The sequence below is a fragment of the Maniola jurtina genome, chromosome 24 (assembly GCF_905333055.1).
Source record: "Maniola jurtina chromosome 24, ilManJurt1.1, whole genome shotgun sequence".
Taxonomy (NCBI): Eukaryota; Metazoa; Arthropoda; class Insecta; order Lepidoptera; family Nymphalidae; genus Maniola; species Maniola jurtina.
In genome coordinates, this window is record NC_060052.1 from 7,320,865 (window position 1) to 7,331,929 (window position 11,065).

Sequence of the window (11,065 nt, forward strand, 5' to 3'; positions counted from 1 at the left end):
CCCTATTTATAAAAACTTAAATGCTATCATATTTCATTTACCTGCCAATAAAAAATGCGGAAGTATCTAGGAACCCACCGTATTATTATCCTAATAAAATTTTTACTATATGCGATAATACAAGTGTAAATTAAAAATTTATAACACCCCCGACAAATGAAGGTTACAGTAACTAGAAAAGAGCTGATAACTTTCAAACGGCTGAACCGATTTTCTTGGATTATAGCTAAGAACACTCTCGAACAAGCCATCTTTCAAACAAAAAAACTAAATTAAAATCGGTTCATTAGTTTAGGAGCTACGATGCCACAGACAGATACACAGATACACACGTCTAACTTATAACACCCCTGTTTTTGGGTCGGGGGTTAAAAAGAGGTCAGGACTCCCAGTAATGAGGAATATGATGCCAGTAAATAAGTTCCTACCTACATGCCTACCCTGGCTTCAAACCTGGGCAAGCCACTGCGGGCACGCACCTCTGTGCCTCTATCCACTATCTATGCATTACGGGATTCGTTAGAATCGGTCGATCAGAGGTATTCTCCAAGTTAGCCCGCTTCCATCACCACTTACCACCAGGTGATAATCGCAGTTAAGAGCTAACTGTATCGGAATAATAAAAAATCCATTCAAGTCAAAAGTGAATAGGCACTGTCTAAGGCAAGCGTGCTTCATCTTAGGCTGGATCATCACTTGCTAGCAGTCTGGTTGCAGACAAGTGCTAGTTTACAAATTAAAAAATCTATAATAAGTATATGAAAAATTCAAAAAGATGACCAAAAAATTACCTCGATAGCTCAACGGTTGAGGAGCGGACTAAGTTCCAAAAGGTCTGCGATTCAAACCCCACCCATTACACTATTGTCGTACCCACTCCTGGCACAAGCTTTACGCTTAGTTGGAGGGGAAAGGGGATCTTTTAAAAAAATAGAAGCGATGACCCATCTAACATGGCAACTTAGCATTACAATGCAAACATGAAGTCGAAAGCCGTTATTCGGGCGCTATCTTGGTTAGATCTGACGGTAGGTAGATAATTATCACATTTTCGGGCCGGGCCGCCCAGGGGCGCACGCCAAATGTATAATTTCCGAAATTCGCCCGAAATTTAATGAATAATCATTGAGCTATAAGACCATGGAGTTGCATTATTAGGTACTAAGTAGATGAAACCCACGCCTTCGTCCAGGTACATTTAGATTTAGGTTTTAAAAATCCCGCGAAATTCTTTGATTTTGTGCGTGTCTTGTTTTTCTTTTTACTTCATAGGATCATTTGGATAGTAAGTTCTTCAACTTATCTTAAAATCTAACTTAAAATCATTTATTCAAAGAATTTTTAAAGAATTATTTATCCTATACCAATATTATAAATGTGAAAGTGTGGACGTTTGGATGTTTGTTACTCAATCACGCCAAAACTACTGGACGGATTTGGCTGAAATTTGGAATGGAGATAGATTATACCCTGGATTAACACAAAGGCTACTTTTTATCCCGGAAAATCAAAGAGTTCCCGCGGGATTTTGAAAAACGTAAATCCACGCCGACAAAGTCGCGGACATCAGCTAGTAAATTATATTTACTTACTTTATTATTGTGTACCGTTTAATAGCCAGAATTATTAGATTTATAATAATTAATTACGTAATTTACCTTAAGTAATTACCGCTCCCTATAAACATTTGCAACACCAGAGGAACCACCAATGCGTTGGCGGCCTTTCAGGAATTCGTTGATCGGCCCCTTGAATAACCCCATGTAGTGGGTTTATTTATTTATTTATTTATTATTTTAAGGTACGCCCACAGCATGTTCACAAAACACTTAAAAATACAATAGTATAGTCTTATTCAGTGTGACACACCACTTACGGGCACACACAACTCATGCAGGTAACACAATGTAATATACATGACCGATCGCATAATATTAGTACATAATAAATTTGGAAAAATTATATAGCTCCGAAGGATAATAAAACAAAAACAAGATAATATTAACAAATAGTACCTAAAAATAATGACTGAATTTACTTATTTCTAAATATTTGTTGTCAGTTCTAGTAATAAAGCTGGTTTGAATAGCATGTCCACCTCTAAGTACATATCCACTCTAAGGCCATTACCTCTGGATAAAATTATAAGTGAGTAGGAGTCAAAACTCGACTACCTATTATGCGTTTTAATTTACGGATGGGACGCACGCACTCATTTTTGGACACGTTTAGATCATTAGTGTGACAGTCTTTCGCATTTTTGTGTGTTTTTAACCCCTGACCCAAAAAGAGGGGTGTTATAAGTTTGACGTGTGTATCTGTGTATCTGTCTGTGGCATCGTAGCTCCTAAACTAATGAACCGATTTTAATTTAGTTTTTTTTTTGTTTGAAGGTGGCTTGATGATGAGAGAGTTCTTAGCTATAATCCAAGAAAATCGGTTCGACCGTTTGAAAGTTATCAGCTCTTTTCTAGTTTTCTTATAGAGGTTTTTGTGTCGAGGGTTTTTAAATTTTGAGTTATACAATCGAACGTTCGGTAAATTTTTTTCAGCTTTAATTATAGGTACTTTTTTTTCCTCTCTCGTCTGGCTTTACAAAGATTAGCCAATGTCAAGTTTGTAGTTATTTGTAACACAAGTTTGTTAAACTATACAAGTATGGACCCCGTCTGTGCCGGCGCTCGCCGACAAACGCACGGCACCCCCTTAGAGCGCTTTCCAGTCAGTTTTAACAAAAAAAAAACACTCCAAAAAGGCAGAGCACGCCCGCCAGCTAACACCAACACAGACGAAGTCCCATTATAGGTACTTATAGGCAGCCCATAACTGAGTAGACTCCTGCGTTAGTGGAGCGGTGTGGAAGGATGAAGTTGTCACTAGTTGACGAATCACGTCACGTCATCACACCCCTCCCGCTCCGCTCCACTACGTCAGGAAACTTGCTTTATGGTTTGCTAATCATGACTAATACTCCCCTTTCCCCTCCAATTAAGCGTAAAGCTTGTGCCAGGAGTGGTTACGACACTAGTGCAACGCGTGGGGTTTGAACTGCCAACCTTTCGGAAGTCAGTCCGCTCCTCAACAGTTGATCTATCGAGGCTCTAATTGAAACCAATATGACGTTTTCTAAGCTTTATTACTAGATCGTAAAGAAATGAAAAGAAGTTTAATAAATATTTAGCGAACATGGAATTCGCTCGTTATCGACTCTATCTAAGTATAAATTGTCGATACTCGATAGTCGATACTAATGGACTGGGCCAGTTAATGTTCATATACTCTATCTCTGGTATAAACAGTAATCCATACAGATGTTATTAATGCGAAAGTGTGTCGTCGTACTATCTAAATCTGTATATATTTATACAAGTGTAAATTAAAAATTTATAACACCCCCGACAAGTGAAGGTTACAGTAACTAGAAAAGAGCTGATAACTTTCAAACGGCTGAACCGATTTTCTTGAATTATAGCTAAGAACACTCTCGATAAAGCCACTTTTCAAACAAAAAAAAACAAAATCAAAATCGGTTCATTAGTTTAGGAGCTACGATGCCACAGACAGATACACAAGTCAAACTTATAACATCACCCCTCTTCTTGGGTCGGGGGTTAATAAAAGGAAAAGCAGGACTGACTAACTGACTAATTGACCGACTGATCTGTCAGTGCACAGCTCAAACTACTAGACGGATGTCTGTTTGGCATGCCAGTAGCTATTATGACAGACATCCGCTAAGAAAGTATTTTTGAAAATTCAACCCTTACGAGGGTAAAAATAGGAGTTTGAAACGTGTGTAGTCCACGCGGACAAAGTCGCGGGCAAAGGTTTCATAATAGGTACTTTACTGTAACATTTTAGCTTTTTTAAAAGAGCGTCTGGTGAGTTTCTTGACGCCTCTTCTCAGTATAATCTACATTCGGAACCAGTGGTAAAGTCTTGAGCTGACTTCGTCTGTGTTGGTGTTAGCTGGCGGGCGTGCTCTACCTTTTTAGAATGTTTTTTTTTTTGTTAAAACTGACTGGAAAGCGCTCTAAGGGGGTGCCGTGCGTATGTCGGCGAGCGCCGGCACAGACGGGGTCCATACTTGTATAGTTTAACTAACTTGTTACAAATAACTACAAACTTGACATTGGCTAACCTTTGTAAAGCCAGACGAGAAAAAAAAAAGTCTTGAACTGTTCTTGGCGTGAGCTTTGAGTCGTAACGCGTAGTCACAAAAAAAGCCACAGTTAAATAAGAACCGTCCTACCTGTGCGTCCTACCCAAAAAGGTTTTATTTTACCTATATTATGATACAAATTTCAAATTAGGAACGGTCAAATGGTATTAATATCCAAACGCAAATTCAAATTCAAATTCAAATTCAAATTCAAAATGTTTTTATTCAATTAGACTTTTACAAGTTCTTTCGAATCGTCAAAAGCATCTACCACTGGTTCGGACACGCGTTGAAAATCGATTAACGTGTATCCGAACTTCCCGAACACATCTGCCATTCGAAATTTGAATAATTACAAGTTTTAAAAACAAACATGGTTGACACCGAGCCGGCCATTAGCGGCCTTTCGCTTATCTGTGGCACTGTCCACGCAGGGCCATCACTTTGTGGAGATAGCGTAGTACGAGAGTAAGTTAGAGTGAGTGAGCTGTCAGTATGATCCTGAATCTACGTCTGTCAAATATTAGGTACTAGCTGATGCCCGGGGCTCACGTGTATGTAGGTTTCAAAATCCCGTGGGAACTCAATTCCATTTCCGATTCAATGATTTTCCGGGATAAAAGTAGCCTATGTGTTAATCCAGGGTAAAATCTATCTCCATTCCAAATTTCAGACAAATCCGTCGAGTAGTTTTTGCGTGAAAGACACAAACTTTCACCTTTATAATACTAGTGTGATGTGTGATTTTAGCGCTAGGGGTAGCGTGATATCAAAGATTTTAAAATATTATGATTTTAAAACTCTCTGTCAGGCTGCCATGACAGCCCATGTCACATACCTAGTCGTTTCATATCCTGCATTTTGATATCTGCCAGTGTAGGTGAAGCGTCGAGGTTTTCTTACAAACTCATTCTAACTGGCTCTTCTCAGTAGAACTGCTTCCCGAACCGGTAGTAGAGATTTGATATAAATCATAAGTGCACTCATTCTTATAAAAGCTGTATGAAGTTTCGTGTTTTTATGGCAAAAAACGATGTCATATGGTGAGACTAAGGTTGAAATCTATAGAGCGCACTTTGACTTTGCTTAGACTTAAGTTTCAGTTAAAACAAGACAGATTTATGCCCGCGGCATAACGCTGTCTCGTTTTAAAAGTGTCTTAAGTCTGAGCAAAGTCAAGTCTGAGCAAAGTCAAAGTAGATACGCTCTAAAGATTTCAACTTCAATGAGTAAGGCCTTTGACAGCGGTAATATTTCTTAACCTAATAGGAAATTAGAAATCGTCTGCGGACGAAGTCACGGGCAAGTCGTTAGTCTTATCGCTTGTGTTTAAGTGACAAGTTCATGGCCCGGCAGTTTTCGTGAATTGACAGCAAAGTGGATGTATGGTGACATTTCATATAAATTAACAAGTAATTAATGGTTTTTCGTATTTCGATAATTGGTTTACTCATTTCCAGGACACAAGTTTGGTCAAATAATAAAATTGGGAGTGTGTATTTGTTTTTCTAAAGGCCGATTTACACCAAGCGCGTACACGTGACACGTGCGTAGTGACGCGCGTAAACCCCTAACACTCCGGGTTACGCATACGCCCACGCATTACGCAAGCGGTGTGTCATGTCTCATACAGTTCCAAACATTACAACGCAATGGTACGCGCTACGTCTACGCTTACGCAGCCTGTGTGAACGAGCTGTAGGGTCAATTCATACTAGCGCAGAATCGAAGTGTCAATCTGAAACTAAATCTATAGTAGGCGACAGGTCGAGATGGCAATCGGGATGGAGACGCTCCGCACACCTAAGTATAAAGTGGTGATAATAATAAAAAAAGAATACCCGGCTGAGTTTGTTGTGGGCTCTTCTCAGATTTGGGCGCGTTTGGATCCCTCCTAGCTTTAGTTCTAAGTTACGTAATTAATTATCACCACTATATCGTACGAATTTAACAATCTCGACCATCAAAAAGGGTACAATTGTACCTACTTTGAATAAATGATTTTGACTTTGACTTTGACCTACACTGCGTCCCTCTGCCTCACATCCTGATTGCCATCTCGACCTGTCGCGTACCAAAGGTAGTAAGTTAAAAGTTTTTTACAATTATGATGGGCAAAGCTACAAAGCAGTTAATGATCTGTGTAATTAGTGTAGTGTAGTTGCAGCAATTAATAGGATTAACGACCCGTGACGTCACTGATACTGATTAATGGTGCATTTCTATGAATAATGGCATTATGTAACGTAGGTATTCGTAGGTAAAAAGCTGTGATGGTAAAAAAATCGGTCAAGTGCGAGTTATTAGCCATGCTAATCATGACTAATACTCCCCTTTCCCCTCCAATTAAGCGTAATGCTTGTGCCAGGAGTGGGTACGACAATAGTGAAACGGGTGGGGTTTGAACCGCCGACCTTTCTGAATTCAGTCCGCTCCTCAACCGTTGAGCTATCGAGGCTCAAGAGCTAGTTGGACTAGTACACGAAGGATTCCGTACAATCGTACACGAAATCAGACTTTTTAGTTTAGTTTGTGACTAGCTTGTTCCCGCGACTTCGACCGCGTGGACTACACTTTCAAACCCCTATTTTAGCCCCTTAGGGGTCCTTTTAGGGGCTGAATTTTCAAAAATCCTTTCTATGCGGATGTCTACATCATAACAGATAATATCTGGATGCCGAATTCCAGCCCGATCCGTTCATTAGTTAGAGCCGTGCATTGATAGATCAGTCAGTCAGTCAGTCCGTCAATTCTTTTATCAAATTTACGTTTACGGATTATTCTGTTTACTCTCCATCTTAGGCTGCATCATCACTTGCTAGCAGGTCTGATTGCACCAAACGCCAGCCTGTAAAGTTTTAAAAAAATTGTGCTGTTAAAATATTGCTACATATGTCTAATTTCATGATTATCCTCGGGTCAAAGGGAAGTAGATTTTGTTTACTTGACGGGTTTTAACTCTTAGACAGACAGACAGAACGAATTCCTATAAGGGTTCCTTTTTTCTCTGGGATATGGGACCCTAAAAACCTGTTTTTGAGTGACTTCGGTATGACAATTCCTGAGTACAATCTTCCTTACACTAAGTACCTTAAAGTAAACCCTCTGTAAACATGGGTACAGATAAAAGCCCTGTGTCCTGTCCTGTCTATCATAAAATAATTATTAGTCTGTGACAATGCCAAACAACCAATCAGATAACAGCAAATAAAAATGGAACGCCGAAACATTCCAAATTCAATTCCAATAATGAAGTGACAGTTGAATCCGCTCGCGTGGCGGCACTTGGAGGCACGCGCGATAAAACGCTCCGTTTTTAATTAAATCAACATTCTGGAACCAACTAACTCGATCTAATGCGCGATAGATGACGCTTGCCTGCAGGGTTGTCACTGCCGTCCAAATAGTAAACGTTTTTATAGGTAAATTTTGAGTTCTCACTCGCCAATGTAGCTCTATGTCAACAGTCATGCCAAAAGTCCCCTGTATTGAGTACTGATGATCATTAAAATATTCAGATTAAATAGGAAAATCTCGTAGGAACTCTTTGATTTTCCGGAATAAAAAGTAGCCTATGTATCCAGGGTATAATCTATCTCCATTCCGAATTTCAGCCAAATCCGTTCAGTAGTTTTTGCGTGAAAGAATAACAAACACACACATACACACACACACACACACACACACAAACTTCCGCCTGTATAATATTAGTGTGTTACTCAAATTCATATTAATTTTGTTCAAAAATTGGTTCGTATCCTATATTTTTACCTTTTCTTACAAAATCCGACACGTACCTAAATGATATTTTTTTGTAATTCACTGACTCAATGATATTATTATATACGCTAGGAAAATTATTTCCACAGATAGGACGTGACAGCCCTACTACCATTGCGTCCCTCGCTATTTAAAAATCATTCCTATCGCATTTGAATTTAGAATTTGATTTCCCTTGCACTGAACGTACACGAGATTACCCGATTAAAATGTCAACGTGTGCTGTAAAAATGTGTTCTAAATTCAAAAACACAAAGCTTAGTTCGCATCGCCGATTGTCCACGGTTGCATGCCATGCACGGACCTCTACTAATACAAGCACGCTGGAGCTGCGATTGCCAACCTGTTTTTGAAGCAACTTGATTTCCGCAATTTGGACGCTGATAGCAGCGGGGAGCTTACCCGGAACTAAAATATATTAGTGATAAGACATCTGTTAACATAGTATCAACATAAACACCATTTAACGCTTAGTGTTAATTTTGATTCCCGGTACTACGCTCGCTCTAATTCGAACTGCCACAAAAAATTTAAACTGTCATTTTGTACCTATGTACACCATTTCCAGCGTACTTGCATATTATGTCTACTTCAGTGATGGCGTGCAATTCGTTGTAGTATGCGCGCCAGTAATTAGAGGATTGTCGTGATAAACCAATGTAATCTCTATTACCGAGCGATAAAAACGAAATTGCTTTATAGCTTCGCGTGTATGGCGTGACGGGACGTCGTTTACGCGGGAAAGGTCTGTTCTGTAAGTTTTTACGAGGAGTAATAATCGAATTAATATCGCGGATCGCTTAATTAAATAGATATCTTTACAAAAGGGCCGTTTGGCGTTCGTTTTGACTTTTGGTGTCGAATTATTGAGCATTAGCATTATCTAATTGGAAGTGAGTCACTCAACGCGAAAAGTTTGAATTCCTTGTTTGAAAATGTTTTGAATTTTAATGTTGGCAATATTGCAATCACAGATTAATCAATATATAGATGGATTAGATGACGCACCGCGTGTATTTAGGTTTTTAAAATCCCGTGGGACTATTTGATTTTCCAAGATAGGAAGGCTAGGTATATCCTGTTCCGGGATGCAAGCTGTTTAAGATTTTCTAGTCTATTAATTTAAAAAAAAACCGGTCTTGTGCGAATCAGACTCGCGCACCGAGGGTTCCGTACTCGGGAATTTTTCGACATTTTGTACGATAAATCAAAAACCATTATACAAAAAAAAAAAACTCTGTTAGAATGTACAGGTAAAGTCCTTTCATATTATGGTGCCCCACTTAGTATAGTTATCATACTTTGAAAATTGAAAATACTAATTATTTGTTCATGTGCACATTTTTAATTTTTTTTTTGTGATGTAACCACAAATCACAGTTATCGGATTTTCTCCTTTTCTTGTGCTATAAGACCTACCTACCTGCCAAATTTCATGATTGCAGGGGAAACGTGAAGTACTCTATTGCTTTTCGTGACAGACACGACAGACGGACAGACGAACAGACAGACAGACAACAAAGTGATCCTAGAAGGGTTCCTTTTCCCTTTTGAAGTACGGACCCTAAAAACAACGTTTTCTCACGCTCCTCCTAATTTAAAATAGGTTATACGTTTATTTTTAAGCCTTACCATATTATTTGAAGAGCTAAGTCCCGCTAAGCGTCGACACGCGGCGACGCGACGCCCGGCCAATGCTTCCGGTCAACACCACACACTTCCGCACCGGAAGCGAGGGTACGTTCACAAGTGGTTCACTACAGTTTTAAATCGTTTACCATTTTTATGAACTGCTAAGTAGATGATGCCCGCGTGGTTTAGGTTTTCAAAAATCCCGCGTGAAATCTTTGATTTTCAGACCCTATGGGTTAATCCAGGGCATAATCTATAGCTCCATTCCAAAAAGCAAAATCACTTCAGTACATTTTGCATGAAAGCGTAACAAATATACACACACACATACAATTTTTCGCCTTTATAATATATTAGTGTGATGTGATATTAGTTAGCCCATGTGGTTTAGATTATTTATTTAGCAGCGATATTGTATAATATGTTCCACATGTGGAACATGTATATCGCTGTTCCACTGTGGAACATTTATATCGCTGTTTTCCAGCATAAGTAATTATACATATAATAAGTAGTTATACATATAACATCCATTTCACAGATGCGAGTCCTGTGCCAAATAGATAATGCCCGCAACTTCTTCCTAGTGAATATAATATTAGGGTTCATTAAATCCACGAAGAACTCCACTCGCACACAAGGGTTCCGTACAATTGTACAAGAAATAACACTTTTTATTTATTTTTGTTTTGCATGGCGATATTTCGAATTTTATTTTGTTATAGCGGCAATAGAAATACATACTCTCTACCTATTGCGGTTCATGAGATACAACCCGCTACAGACAGACGGACGGACATACAGACAGACAGTAGACGCTTAATAATAGGGTCCCGTTGGCGCCCTTCGGGTACAAAACCCTAAAAAAGCAGTCATTCAGAAAAACAAAAGAAAACAAAGTTCATGATTGCATGATGTATTTATTTACCGTCTCGACCCAGCAATATTACAATAGTTAATGCGATACGAAGATAGTCGACTACTATCGGTGCCCGGCAAACAACTTGGACCTGAAGAGGTGTAATGGGAGTAAGTTGGCGAAACTGGGAAGCGGAAGTCCACGTATCAACCAATCGCGTGCACCCGCGCCGACTGATCAACCAATCGTGTGCACCAGCTCCAACTGATCAACCAATCGCGTGCACCCGCGCCGACTGATCAACTAATCGCGTGCACCCGCGCGCACCGATCTACCAATCGCGTGCACGCGCCACCCGCCAGCCAATCGCATCAATGCTCAAGTTGTTTGCCGGCCACTGTAACATTAATTATTTAGAAGCAAGCATAGGCTAGCGAATATGTAAATTACATTGACAATTGAAAACAAACAAAAAATTGCTAACAAGGCTCAATAATGTTTTAACTATCGTGAGTGATATCCACTTCAAGTATAGAATGTAACGGCTATACCGGATGGGTTCGAAACTACGTAGTTGGACTAATAGCTCGTTCACACAGGCTGCGTAAGCGTAGATGTAGCGCGTACCATTG